This window comes from Rissa tridactyla, chromosome 9 (assembly GCF_028500815.1).
Source record: "Rissa tridactyla isolate bRisTri1 chromosome 9, bRisTri1.patW.cur.20221130, whole genome shotgun sequence".
Taxonomy (NCBI): domain Eukaryota; kingdom Metazoa; phylum Chordata; class Aves; order Charadriiformes; family Laridae; genus Rissa; species Rissa tridactyla.
Genome location: NC_071474.1, coordinates 32,492,400 through 32,506,958, shown reverse-complemented (window position 1 = coordinate 32,506,958; position 14,559 = coordinate 32,492,400). Strand labels below are relative to the sequence as shown.

Genomic DNA, 14,559 nt, shown 5'->3' with positions numbered 1-14,559 from the left:
ACAAAAGGTATGTCTTTGTCTGACAGGGTTGGTTTGCCATTGTCTGAGCTTTTCTGTGTTTACTATCAGTTTATAGCATTACAAAAAGCATTCAGATAACCAGCAGTATCTCAGAAGTTATGCAGTAGATCAAGAGACACAATCTCCAAACAACAGCACAGACAGAGCATTACAGAGGGAAATAATAATGAAAAGAAAATCACCTGAAAAGATTTGATTTTGAATTGAATAGTATAAAAAAAGATACTAACAGTTTTTGTTTGTTTGTTTTTAAACTGTATTACTTACACTTAAAGATGTGTGTTAGTATAATACCTGTGAACATAAAAAGCCCAAAAGAGCAGGGGGAAGTCTGTTTCCAGAAAATAGCGCTCAGAACTTGAAAATTAACATTGTTACCAGTGTCAGAAGTTACCAGATGGGTTCCGAAGATCCCAACTCGCACAGCAATATGCCAGAAATGAAGTTACTTTCCAGTTTAAGTCATTGCAATAGTGTTACAATAATTGCTTACATTGTAATCTGGTTTGCTCTTGGTTTCACTCAGAGTTCAATATAAAGGCATAGTGTTTGAGATTCATTTTAAAGGTAGAAAGACATTTGCAGGAAAAACATGTGCATATAATAAATACAATTTGCCTAAAGACTGTTGATACTTTAACAAAATACAAGATTGACCTAACCTGGTTATTATATATGAATGCATGACATTTTGAGCTTTAAGTTATAGTAAGTCCATCAACAAAAGTAATAGTAGTCAGTACATTCATTCCAGAAAAACGATTGTCAGTCCAACATAGATGTGCAGGGAAATATGAAGACCCCAGTACCGCTTTTGCACACTGCGCAGGGCAGCCTGAGCTGAGCTATCTGTAATACCATGGCCTAGCTCTGATCCTTCTAACACTGCTGGCAATAATTTAAGGCTAATGTGGGAGCAACGCAGGCCAGATTCACCCTGTCCCTAATTCAACAGATGGTGTTGACATACCATAGTATGAGAATATGCTCACAAAGCCATACTAAATGCCATTACTGAGTGTGCTTCTTCAGCCATCTAGATCTCCTCTTCTTGTATACATTTCTCCAATCTCTATCGGCTGTTTAAGAGTCAGCATTCGTATCTAGAAAAAACAGTGTATTTGTACCTGCATCTAACACTTTCCAGAGATGGAATGCTCAGAGATTCAGAATTTTACTTAAAAGATGTTTTAAATATTTTGATATGTCAAATGTAAAACTCACAACATTTCTTCCTCAAATTCCTTCACGTTGTTAGATTTTTCCCTTAATCTTAACATGAGTTCTATAAACCAGGAACAACTCCTCTACAGCAAGTGAATCACACAATTAAAACTAATATTAAAAACGGAACCAAGATTCAGATATTTTTATTTTTTAACTCAAGTCTGGAAATATTCTAGGAAAGTAGAAAACTGAATTAAGGAAAAGCTAGAACAGAGAATAAATAAAAAAAAAATTGAAGTGAATCTGACATGAATCTAAACTGTTCTATTTGTAACACTTTCATCAACACTATGTATGCACATGAATGTTTACTTTGGTTTTAGATTAGAAATATTATCATCATCAGAAGAGCACACACAGAAACAAATAAACAACTAACACACTCTCTCTGTATTATGCGCTTTAGAATCACAGAATACTAAGTATGCAGGAGATATGCCAATATTTAATCCTAATAGAGATAATAGGAAAGTGATGAGGCTTCACGTTTCAGTAGATATAAAACAATGACAACCTCTAAGGACAGATATTAGCCTTATGGAGTTGCAGTCTTGTTTTTTAACTATTTGGTTTGCAAGTAAACATTTCTGTAGCAATTACAGAGAAAAAGGCTTCTTGTGTGCTGTACTGAGCAGCAGGAAAGCAACCTAATACACTGCAGCAGGCCATTGCTGGTGGGGAAAGAGATGAAACATCCCATTCCAGATCTTCAAACACATATACGTATAGTCTTCATTTTTATTATTTTTGAGGATCAATACATTTTTATGTTTCCTACTTTATAAGTAGGAAATGTATTTGCATTAGAAAGGTGTTAACAGGTATGAATTTGCAAAACCCTCACTAACAAGAAAAGCTAACAAAGACTGTTGTAATAACAAGGTTATAGCAAACATTCCAAGTTAAGCTCTACTCCTAACTTCAGTCAATTTCTGGCAACTTCAGTGGGAATTGTACGTGCATGCACGGTTGCTTACAGTTTCCATATGTTTGGAAACTCATGAACAGAAGCCACAGCTTCCTCTTGGTACTCAGCTTCTCAAGCTTGTCATCAATTAAAATGATTATTTCTCAGACACTGGGGAAGTTATACAGCCTTAGTATGGCACTGCAAGCAGATTCATACTGTGAATTTTGTACTTATTTAGATTCCGAAAAATTTTACAGTCCCCTCTAATTTCAAAATGGTTCTTAGATACGATTCTGCACAGGCTGGCCACACCTGTCATAACTCAGTGAGTTATAGCACAGCACAGTAAGACTTATGCATAAAAACCTCAGTGATAAAAATTTTCTATTGTGTATAAGTTTGTTTTTATGACCTAGAAACACTTTCTAGATACAAAATTTATACTACAAATAATATTTACTTTTAATATTATTTATATTACAACTCCTACCTATTGTATTCTCTTTTTTTTTTTTTTTTTCCTCCCAACTCACCTATAAACTAGGATTTTTTCCCCACATACAATTCTAAGATTCCCTCTCTGGGATGCCTGTTCCTACCACCATCATTTTAATGATATATAATAGTAACCTGTCTTGAGAGAAGGGTGTCTAATGATATATAGCAGTATAATAGGTTCTCACAGCACACTGATGACATGTTGCAACTATGTATCATCAGAGAAGCAGTCAGCAAGATGGGGAGTTCAGGGGATACACATGACCAGTGTACAACCATAAAGAAAAATGAAATAGAACTAGAAAGCCAGTTCCGGTGATTCTGTCTGTGGCTGAAGGTATCCCCAGAGCCAGAACACCACATGAATTCTGGTACAGGCCTAAGTGACGGACCTTTGGTGATAAGAACACAACGAAAATATTTCCTTCTAAATACCACCAATAATTTAATTCTCTTCTGCTCTTATTATGGAAAGAAACTCCATTCACTAGAATACGCACATATTTTGAAGTGCAAAAACTCTGATGATGAAGTGCTCAAGTTACGTGCGAGAAGGTAAACAGAGAGCTATTAGTCATTCTATTTTACAACATAATAAGCCAGAGCAAGCAGGGAAATTATCACGTTGCAGACTGAAATAAAAAAATGGACTTCTTTGACACTACACATGAGAAGCCATAGACTGCTGCAGAGATCCAGGATGTATAGCTTGCAGAAGGAATTAGATTAATTCTAGGGAATATGAAGCAAATTTTTTAACTGATTGTTCTAAGTTTTACTATTAGTAAGCATATGCAAATTTCTGCAGTATCATGGCAAAGATGACAAGTGATAAATATTTCTGGAAGAAGAAAAATGTGAAATCTGTACTATTTATATACAAAGGTGTATTTATATACACATAATCTGTACATGCTATACATACACATATTTAATCATGCAAAGATTATAAAAGCAGTTGACATTCTTTTATCTGAAGTGACGCAGTCTTCCCATAAACCCTAACATTTAACACTATTTTTTTTATCAATGGGAAGTATTCCGTTATGCACCTCTACATTTCAACATACAGAGGCAAACACCTTAATTACTTTCAAGCACAGAAGTCAAAAGCTTATAATTTCACTGAAGTAAGAGAGTATTATTTAGATATCTCTTGGACAAGAACATAATTTATACTTTGTTTTTTGATTAAGAGCTATTAGTTTTTACATATTATACAACCCTGTCCAGCAAAAGACATTGTGGCTACTACTTCATATAGCGTGATGTTCCTTTTACTAAAGGCAAGTGACAAATCATTTACCAGCTTAAGCCTTCTGTCTACCATAAACATTGATAACATGGACTTTACTTTGAATAACTTTCTAATGAGTCAAATGTAAATAATTTGTGAATAACCACATACTGCTTCCAGACTGATACTCAGTGTTCTGAGCTAATTAAATTTCCAGGTCATGTTGTCAATATTAACAAATTTTTCAGCACTACAATTCTTGGAGATTGCCCTGTTTACAATTAAAACACAAAACAGCCTGTTCAGAGGGGTTATTTTATAGAGATACATATATACACACACACAGATTCTTTCCTCACAATATAAAACATTTCTTCAACTTATGCTCACAATTTCTTTTCACACAAAAAGTTATTTGAAGCTGCTCAAGATGATTTTTAAACATTTTAATATATGATGAAAGTCCCTTGACAAAAATTGCCAAAATGACATGAACTACTCCAAGTTTGAGCTTCCACAAGCACATACAACCAAAACCACACTGTTTGGAAACATTTGTCAGTGAATTAATGCGACTAAAAACCCATGTTTATACATGATAATCCTTTAAATTTGCACAAGGTTTACAGTCACAAATCTGAATCAAGATATCTTCCCCCTCTCCACCCCACATCCAGCCAAGTGTCCTAAATACTCAAAAACAATGACTCCTTTACTATTTGCATAAGCTGTTCAAGCATGCAGGTTTGTCATAGCTTAGCTATATTAACATAACTAGTACCATACTTTAAAAATCAAAATATGCAAGTTTGTCAGAGCTTAGCTATATTAACGTAACTAGCTACCATACTTTAAAAATCAAACTATGAACCCCATTATGTCGGAAACGTTTTTCAAGCTACTTTTACAGGTTTACATCTTCTCTCTGCTGTCTTCTGAACGATTACTATTCTTTCCTTTATTAATACTGTATCATGATGGAACAGAAAATTAGTAATGGAAAATGGGGTTGCAGCATGAAATTCTGTAGTGTAACCAGCTGCTTTGTCTTGTCCTCCTGCCTTTTACCTGGCTGGCATAAATGAGAGGTACAGGATGGAATTTTTTTGAAAGATTTTTTCCTACAAATATATTTTGAACTCATTAAACTTTTCTGGCATTATTACATTGCTGTTATTAATGTTTTAATCTAGTATTTCATGTAAACATTAAACCCAAAATCTGACATATAAAAATAGTTTGTAACTATTTCTATCAAGAAATAACCAAACAGTATTTTTTCCTTTTTGGGGCTACAAGTAGTGGAGGAAATCAACAAACCTGCAAGACAGCTGAAACTGACGCAATTCTGTGATTGTCAGAGTAAAAATTTTTGCCAAGCTATCCTTAGTACTAAGGATAATGATCCTTTAAGGGGATTTTATGCCCTAGTTGCATAATGAAATCTTGTGTTGATACGACTCCACTTACATAGATCTGATTTCACAAGAAAACTTTTAAGGATTTAAAAGTGCTCTGTTTTTCAAAGAAAATCATCATTCACCATTCTCTCTGAAGTTAAAGACCTGCAAGTAACTTAGCCAGATATTTAGATACTTTTCTTCATAAGCAGTGATAATTTTAGCTTTATCATGTCAATACTTTCTACCAACTTCATAAGCTTGCACTAGATAAATCATTATGATGAAAATCTGAGATATCATTTCAAATTAAAAACTAATTATCAGTGAAGATCAACATCTAGCTACTAGAATATTTCATTTTGTGCTCATTTCTTGAAAGCATTTGATTTTGGTACAGCAAAAGTAGAGTCTTATGTAAGAAATTTTTTCCTTCTTGTTAATTTTTCCTTTGCGGCTCTTATTGTTCTTCTATTTAAAGGATAACTCCCCTTGTAAGTTTTATTCGTACTTCTGTAACTTAAGATATATACACTTTACAGTACATAAGCTTATCTGAATACATCTGTTCTTTAAAGATAACACTGAAGAGTGAAAATGCACTGTTTCAAAGGTCGTGTTAGTCATTTCATCTTGTGACTTCATTTGTTTTAGATTCGTTTCATCGTTCGTGTCTATCTGCTGAAGATACTGGTATTTTAGAAATAAATTTTAAGGCTTACTGCCAGGACACATTCCATGTGGCCTGTGCATGATACACTGAATTCAGCTGTGCTCTCCTATGGTGTACAAGACGAGAGCTAACCTACATTGACAGAGTTGCATAGCTGATTAATGCAATCCACATTGCAAGTCACAGAAATACAGATGGACATGTTTACTTTTGTTCAATTCATTGATCTGAAGATACAAAATCCTCACAAAATTCCAATGCACCTAAACATTGACTTTCGGACTTGATAGCATAAAGTTGACAACTTTGTGAAATGCAGTTCATCAAACTATGAAAAGATATTATTCCTCATGTGTTTATTTCACAGATGTGCATAAGCTCACAAGAGGTGGTCCTGATACATTTTGAAGGTTTCAAAGGGGTATTTGTGAAGCAGTTACTAAGGGCTATGTCTTCATACATTCAAGTTAGCATGTTTCTCCTCTAAGGTTATTGCAGCCAGACAGTTTAAATATGCCTCCTCTCCCAGCTGTATTGGCAAATCTCTAACAGAAGGAGCAAGTAATTCTGATCTAACAGTTGGGCTTTTGGGGGGTTTTTTTGTGGGTTTTTTTGTTTGGTTTTTTTTTTCCCCCCTTTCCTTTCTTTATCTAAATAACATGATCAAATGGTCTTCCTTATTCAACCTACACTAGAGGTCGGTGTATACTAATTAATATCCAATTTATTAATACATTATTATTATACCATTATTGAGCAATAGTATTTCCCTTAATGAATTGGCTCCATTCACTATCAAGATTTGGATGTCATCAGTACTTGAAAAAAGTTATGTTATCAAAAACTAGATCTCACAAAAGATGTATTTGAGGTTAGAATAAGTTCCACTGATTGAACAATTTTTACCTGTAATTCCATGAAGTGAAATTTTTTCCCCCACTGCTGCTAGCTAACTTAATAAAACCGGAAGATGTCTATCTACGTGTCAGTATTATACTGTTCTCCCCACATAGTGATAGTTTATTCCTGTATACCCATAATTTCTAGTTTCTCAAACAGTAATTGGAAACACAATTTTCAAGGTCTAAAAAGAAGAATTCTGTGAAATGACCAAAATTTCTAAACACAAGAAGTAAATTTCTTTTCCAAAGTTATCTTACTTTACCCTACTTGAACACTGATGTACATCTTAATGCATTCTAATGAATTTAAATTGAAATATAACAAATAGAAATTAAGCATAAATCCAGAAATAGGTCTTTTCAGTTCAGCAAGGTAAGTTTTTCACTGATTTTTTTTTTCTTTCTACATAAACGCTTCATACCTTATACTTCTAACTTAACACACCATAATACAGCATCAGACTTCATAAGCAGGAAGCTAAACTTGTCATTGCCAAAAGAGATACAATTGTGCTACTCCTAATAATGGGAAAAAAAAATATCAAAGTCTGTCTTTGGACCATGGTGACAGAGAAGTTATGTGCATACAATCAAAACCTAATCTCTCCATCCATCTTTGACCGAACCTGCCGGGCAAACATATTCTTCTGACAGTAGCAAGCACTAAAACAAGTACTTTTTCAACACAAGTAAAATATTTTTAAAGCAGTAATATGAAATATTTAGGGTTTTGTGTTTTTTGGGTTCTTTTAGAAGAAAGAAGTATACATAAAATTCCAGAAAAATATTTCTTTCAGAAAAAAGGAAGCATCATTTTCCAAAGGTGATACTAAAATGAAAGAGAAGAAAACCCTTTAAATCCTTAACAGAAATTTGTCAGTCCCCCAACGATGCTCAGTTACCTGTACAGTACTTCATTTATACCTTGTATGGTATTGCTCCTTAAGGAGTCCATTTTCAAAGGCAATTCAAGCTCTTTGCATCCTGGAATAGGGCAACAGATAAATTAACACAGACACATCTACCTTACCTGAACCAAGAGGTGGGGCACAATAGCTTCAGCTCATAGTCACAGTAATTCTGCCGCACGGCTTTTGAACAAGAACTGGCTTGCATCCAGCTGGCTTGCAGCAAAGAAAACTGTCTGCACCTCTGTAAACAAACCCTAAGGATTAGAGAAAATAAAAAAAATAATCAGGCTGTTCAGGCTATCCAGCAGTCTTTGATCTAAGATGCTGAAATTTTGACCAAAAAACGCCATCCAACATTTCAGACAGAATACAACACAGAACTTAGAGCCCTCACTGTGAATGCAGGTCTACTGATAATAAAAAAATATTGCAACATGTTCCATGAGAAAAGTCAACTGAAATTTTATGGAAACTAGTTAAACCAGATGAGACTGCAGAACTGAAGTTAAGAGATGGGTTTCAATGAAGTGAAGAAATCAATTTGTATAAAGGAAGTGGAGGCATCAGGAGAGCCTTAGAGGTAACATGAGTCAAAGGAATACAGAAAGCAGTAAGCAGTAGCAACACTGAAAAGGAAACAGCAAACACTTAAAAGCAGGTAGAAATAATGTGATTTTAGTGCAAATACAAGCCCCTGGAATAAACCAAGAGGTTGATACAATCAAAGGTACAAATAGCTTTATAATTTATAAAGCCTTTTTAAAGGAGTTGTATGCACCATCACTTTAGAATACTTTAGAAGATACCCAAATTAGACTAGGACGATTAAAGCTGCTTCTTGTATAGGTCTTTATTTTCACAGTAGAACTATTCACAGACTTTCTTGTGGAGATTTTTACACAAAGAGTAGAATCAGCGCTGATTTTATCAGACATATTATGAACTAAGGAAGGGAAGAGAGAAAATTCAGAAAAAATCAAAACAATAAAACAAGTTTGGAGCATTTTAAAGAAGATGTGACTATTGGATTGACCCAGAATTTCAACAGACCAAGCAGGATTTAAAGTTTTCTATATTGTTTTGAAAACAAGCACTACCACTTGCATCACACATTAACCAGAACTTAACTTGTTAACTCTCCGCTCTTTTCTTTAGGAATCCCTCTGCAATTCCAGAAGCCTCATGGGAATTTTAAAGTCCTTAATAATCTTGAAGAATCTTGCAGAAAAAGCCAGTAAAAATTAGCCAAATGATAATTTTTCTAATTAACATATTGATTTTATTCTGATTAATATGTCTTTTATGACTGCTGTGAAACAGTCAAATAATTGGGAACTGTAATAACAGCAACGCTGACAGTGATTGTCTTCTATGGAGGAGATGCTTTGTACCACTACCATGTGGTAAGAGTATTATTTTCTCCTGTTGTTCTGCATTAGAATTAATAACACAAAAAGAGTTGCTGTCAGGCAAAGCAATAAAAGCGGAATAGCGCTTTAAGTTTTGTATACACAGTATTACAGCTCAGCAAAGACTTAATATATTTCTGGAATTGAGTAAAAAGAAGAATTCTCTGCATTATACACACTAAATCACAACTGCCATTATTACTAGAGAAGCAGAGCTATCACTTATCACTTCCCACACACATTAGATTATAAACCCTATCTCTAATGAGAGAGTGTTCTTTATCAGCCAAGTATTATTCTTCTATTGATGAATAAAATCTTTTGCTTTATAAAAGTAAAAACAAAATATTTTATGAAATCCATAAAACCTATCTTATTTAAAAGCCATTTCACATACACACAAAAACCCCCACATAAACAGGTTTTAAAACCAGTTAAAAGAAAGGAGATTTTGTTAAAATAAATTTTATTTACAGAATTTCTTTAAAAAACTGTTTAAACATTTAGATAGAGAACCAAGATGAACTGTATAAGTCTGAAAACAATTGCTCAGCTAACTGTTTTTCTGACTGTAAATGTGATTTTAGCTGACTTATTTACTGTAGTTTGATTAAACCTTCTGCAAGCTGACCTCACAACAAGAAGAGACTTCAGTCATGAAAGACTACTTTATGGACCAATATTGTTCCTGTTGCAGCACAAACCAGGCAGAATTACAAAAAATTCTGGTTGAAATATTGCTTGCTTAATTTATTCCTCTACTAGTATCAAAGCAAAAGGACTGTTCTCATCTAACCCCCAAATTTTGTGCAACATTAACTACCAACCCAATCCTGAGATGGGGCAGCTGCACCTAAGAATACAGTGATGAACTGAAAACTTCAAAAATTGCATGGTGAAGATCTAGATCCTGATTTTCCTAAAAGCTGTTAAAGCTTTGTTATGGAGAAAAAAAGTTTATTTTCCTAAACAGAGAAATAGACATTTAATCCCATATTTCCCCCATTATTGTTGTGAAAATCCAAAAGGACAATTAAGCTATTCACAGCACACCACTGTTAAAAATACACTCTACAGTTACAAAAAAGATGTTTATGGTCTAACAGGTTATCTTTGATTTATACCACTGTGACCACATTGCCACCCCAACAAATCACTTCCACCTACAAACAACATCAAGCATATTTTCCTACAAGGGACAACAATTCAGAGTTAAATGCTTGACCTCTAAAGTTGACAGATACTATTTATACCGGAAATTGTTTTTCTACAAGAAAAAACATAGGTTTCTTTAGTCTTTTTCTAGCATCTGTTTAAAAAAAAAACTAAAATACATTAAAATACCTGTATTCAGAAGCAAGATTCCTCCTGCAGCTCTTCATCCAGTTCAATTGATACTAAGGCAGGCAGTTATTTCCTGCACAGGTGCTCCAACCAGAAAAGGAAAAACCAAAACAGGTGTCTGGAGTTTCAGCTATAAGCCCTTCCCCTCACTCAGGTGAAGTCAGTCAGAGGCAATTTTGGAAACAGAGCAGGACTCGGACTGATATATATGCGGTCATCATGGAAAATGACTGCAAAAGTACATGAGAAAGACTTGTTTGTGTACAACTATTTCCTGACATTTAAATGCTTTAAAATAACTCTTATTGTATTTATTCCTTTTCCTAACATCATGAAAAATGTAGCTGTCAAAATAAAGAAAGTGCATCCTCTACGTTTGTGGTGAATTTCAAACCCATTAAACACTGGGGCAAACACTACCTGTTAAACACTGGGGTAAACCTTCTGCTGATCTGAATTGGTATTATCTAGAGAAAGCCAACATCCCAGAGCTGTGCAGAGTGCCATGCACTGTGGATCTAGTGCTCTGCTGCCAAGGTTCTGTTGAGCGTGTTTAGTGTCAGAAAAGCACTTGCTTTTAAATTGAAACATAGATCTGCAGGTAAAAGTTTGACTCTGAGATGGAGAAAATTTACAAAATAGTTTCAAGGTGTGTAGGGGTATCAAAATCTGTGTTATTCTATATACTTGAAAATAAAAAAAACAGCTAATGAACTATAATAATATGTCTACAATAGCATAGTTTCAAATGTCCATTTCTGAATGGAAGTAGATCTCAGCAACCTTAATCCCTCAATGTCATGTACAATTCCTGTGCAAGAAATATAAACCAATTCTTATTACACCAAGGAAAAGAAGCTGTTGGAATAAGATCAGTTCTACCTATACTGCTCTTTTGACAGATTATAATTATTACTGTATCTCTGCTTGTAACAACGTGAATATAGACTCTTCACAGAAGTAAGTGCGTGAATATTTATCTCTACATATGTATATGTACAGAATAAAGTTAATGAAGATAAAGAGTAAGCAAACAATGTGAGTTTGGAATTATGGTGAAGTCTGTAATCAATTAATTCATACATGTGTTTTGATCTTTATGACTGAAGACCGGCCTTGATGTAGTTGTAGAGCACTTAGCTGGTGTTTTTAAGGCACTCGGACCTCATTCTCTCCATTGACAGGTAGGCGGAAAAGAAAAAAAATCCCCAAAGCTCCATGTCAGCTATGGCAGAAAGTCGGAAGTGATCAGAAATAGTATTTAATCATAAGAAACATGATAGTTTGAGTTTACTAGCACAGCACATTATGGGCATAAAAGTGCAGTCCTTTAACAAGCATCTGTGTAATGTGAAAGGCATCTGTGAACAACATGCTTTGTGCAGAAGTCTGGCTTCCCAGCTCTTCTGTACTTAATGTCTTAGTTTTATCCATGTTTCACTGTGTAATTAAAAAGTTCTTTGACTAAAGGGGCCTAGCACACACTGGGACAGAAAGGTCCTGGGATCCCACAGTATAATATGAACTTTAATGCTGCCAACAAGCCTGTCTTTCAAAACGCACCTGCAGGTCTCACACCCTTCCAACTCACCTTTAGCTACAAAAGCCGGTTCTTGTCATGCATTTCTGGAGCACACTTCTGCTTGTATTGATTTTTAAGGAACTAGGCACAAAAGGGACAATAGTCAGGACCATATCTAAAAGAACCAAACTTCTCCACTCCAACTGTGTGAACAGGATATATTTCTTCTCAGAGAAATGAAAGCATTGTCAAAGATATGTCCCAGAAAAGCTGTACATGTGGCGATGGCCTCTGTGAGAAGCTGGGGCGGCCTGGTGCCGGACACAGCCGGTTCCAGCCGGCTCCGCAGGGCCCCTCCGCACGCAGGACACAGCTGGGCCCATCAGCGAAGCTGGTGGCACCTCTGTGAAAACGTATTTAAGGAAGGGCAAAAGGTTGTCTGGCAGTGAGGAAAGAAGTGTCAGAAACAGCCGTGGGGAGAGCACAGCCTGGGAAGGAGGAGGGGAAGAGTGCTCTGGCTGTACGGACAGGACAATCTGCTCCAGGAGGCCCCGGGATGCCCGCGGCGCCCTCCGCTCCCTCACCCGCTGAGGGCACGAGAGGCCGAGGAACACGAGCCCCTCTGGTGGCTCACCAATTACATTATTCCCAGAGGTGGGGTTTTTCTCCTTTCCTTTTTTTTTTCTTTCAGGCCAGCCAAAAATTCAACAAAAGAGAATGAAAATGACGGAATTTTGCATTTTGATGAAGTTAAAATTCAGAGCTTTAAATATTTGCAGAGAAATACTACATAGTTTAAGTATGACTCACTCAAATTTCATGCAAACGTTTGCTTTACTTTTAAGGCACTATTCTTATGCTAGCCTGGAATTCAACCAAATATTTCACAGGGAAATCTGGTCCTGGAGCACAGTATGATTACCTTGGTAATCTGCCGTATTTCCATTTACTGTGCTTCACGAATGGGAGACATGACAGCCTAAAAGATGGAAAAAGGGATGTTTTGAAACCTGAGAAAGTCTTTGGTTTAGACTCAGATTTTGACAGAAGGTTCAAGGTATATTTCATTTTTTTTGGAGTGGTTTGTTTGATAAGAATATCCCTCAGTCATAGAAAAAGACCAAGTCATAGAAGAAAATAGTTTCTCTCATCCTTCCTAGCTTCTCTCTTCATCCTCTTGTCAGCATATGGCAAGGTATGTTTGCTTTATGGCTGGGATACTCAATGAACTGTAATGACATCAAATTTGTCTAACAGCAAATGTCTGTCAGAAATTAGCTTACGTATATCCTTAATAGCTGAGCTAATATTTTCTGTGTGATTGTGGCGAAGTTGTTGAGCCAGTTGAATCTGTCAGTCTGCTCCTAATCTTTCTTGACACTATTGCTTAGAAATGTAATGAGACAATACCCAATTTAACAAATGACAGCTCTGTTGCTTTCTCTCTCTTGTTGCAGAGAGTTGTCTTTTTCTGAATCACTTTACCTTAAAATGTCATGTGTTTAAGCTGCTGTGACCAGCCATTTTTTCTCCGCTAAGTGCTGGGGAAGGTACAAGAGTGCATTTGGTACACCATACACTGTGAATTTAAAAAGTTAACTGAATGGGGTGTGGGACGGAGAAACGAAAAGATATCTCGGGGCGGGGGGGGGAAGAAGGGGAAGTGTGTTTATCTTAATTAAAAACAGTTTAATAACACTGGTTTAAGAAAAAAAAGTCTCAGAGTGAACTGGAAGTCTCCAGAGTATTAGTCCCTGTGTTCTGGAGTGCTGGAGTTTATGACAGAGCAGTACAGATTGTTAGCCGTGCTTGTTTTAAAGCAGCTCTAGATTTTACTGGCTGTAAATGTTGCTGCAGACAGCTTGCTGCCGTGTGCTCTCAGCTGTCCCCTAGCCACACTAGAGTTCTAAGATCCACAATAAAAATCTCTTTTTGTTTTCATCTCAAAGGCTTTTATCCAACTACATTGAACAGCCACTTATTTCATGAATGTAGAAGTAATGGAAACAGGATTTATGACTGTTGTTTGTATGTAGTTCATTAAACCTCAGGAGGCTGTTTTCTCCAGCGTGAATTCATACTTGAATTCATGTACAGCTCCACAGGTACCTTGACTTACTTAGTCAAGTGTTCACTTGAAAAGCTTTTGCTGTTTCTGCTTTTGGGGTGGTTTGGTTTTTTAGTATTAGATTTAATAGAATTTCTATTCTTTTTGCTTCTCCAGAAGTTTGCGGCTAGCAAGGAGATATGAGACCCCACTAAACAAGAGCTATTGTGGGTTCAGCTTACCTCCATGCAGTGGGTGCGCTCTGCCCTTGGCTGCCAGCATGCCCTCCTGCTCCACAGCTCCTCCGCAAACATCAAGCGGCATCATGGCACCTACAGTACCTGGGAGACAAGAGGTGCTGCCCAGAATGTACCCAGCATGACTGCAAGCCTCCTGTTGCCTCAGCTTTCACAATTTGGCTATTTGCAATTAAAATTCTTTAAAACATTACAAGACCT

At 36.0% G+C, this 14,559-nt stretch overlaps 1 long non-coding RNA gene across 1 annotated transcript; it reads right to left on the bottom strand.

Annotated features, from left to right (window-relative positions):
- Positions 1–10,569: 10,569 nt before the first annotated feature.
- LOC128914926 (uncharacterized) lies at positions 10,570–13,023 on the bottom strand. Its single transcript, XR_008468467.1, has 3 exons — positions 12,977–13,023; positions 12,124–12,195; positions 10,570–10,762 (listed from the first exon to the last, which is right to left on the bottom strand). It is a non-coding gene; the product is annotated as an uncharacterized LOC128914926 (long non-coding RNA).
- Between the last annotated feature and the right edge of the window lie 1,536 nt (positions 13,024–14,559).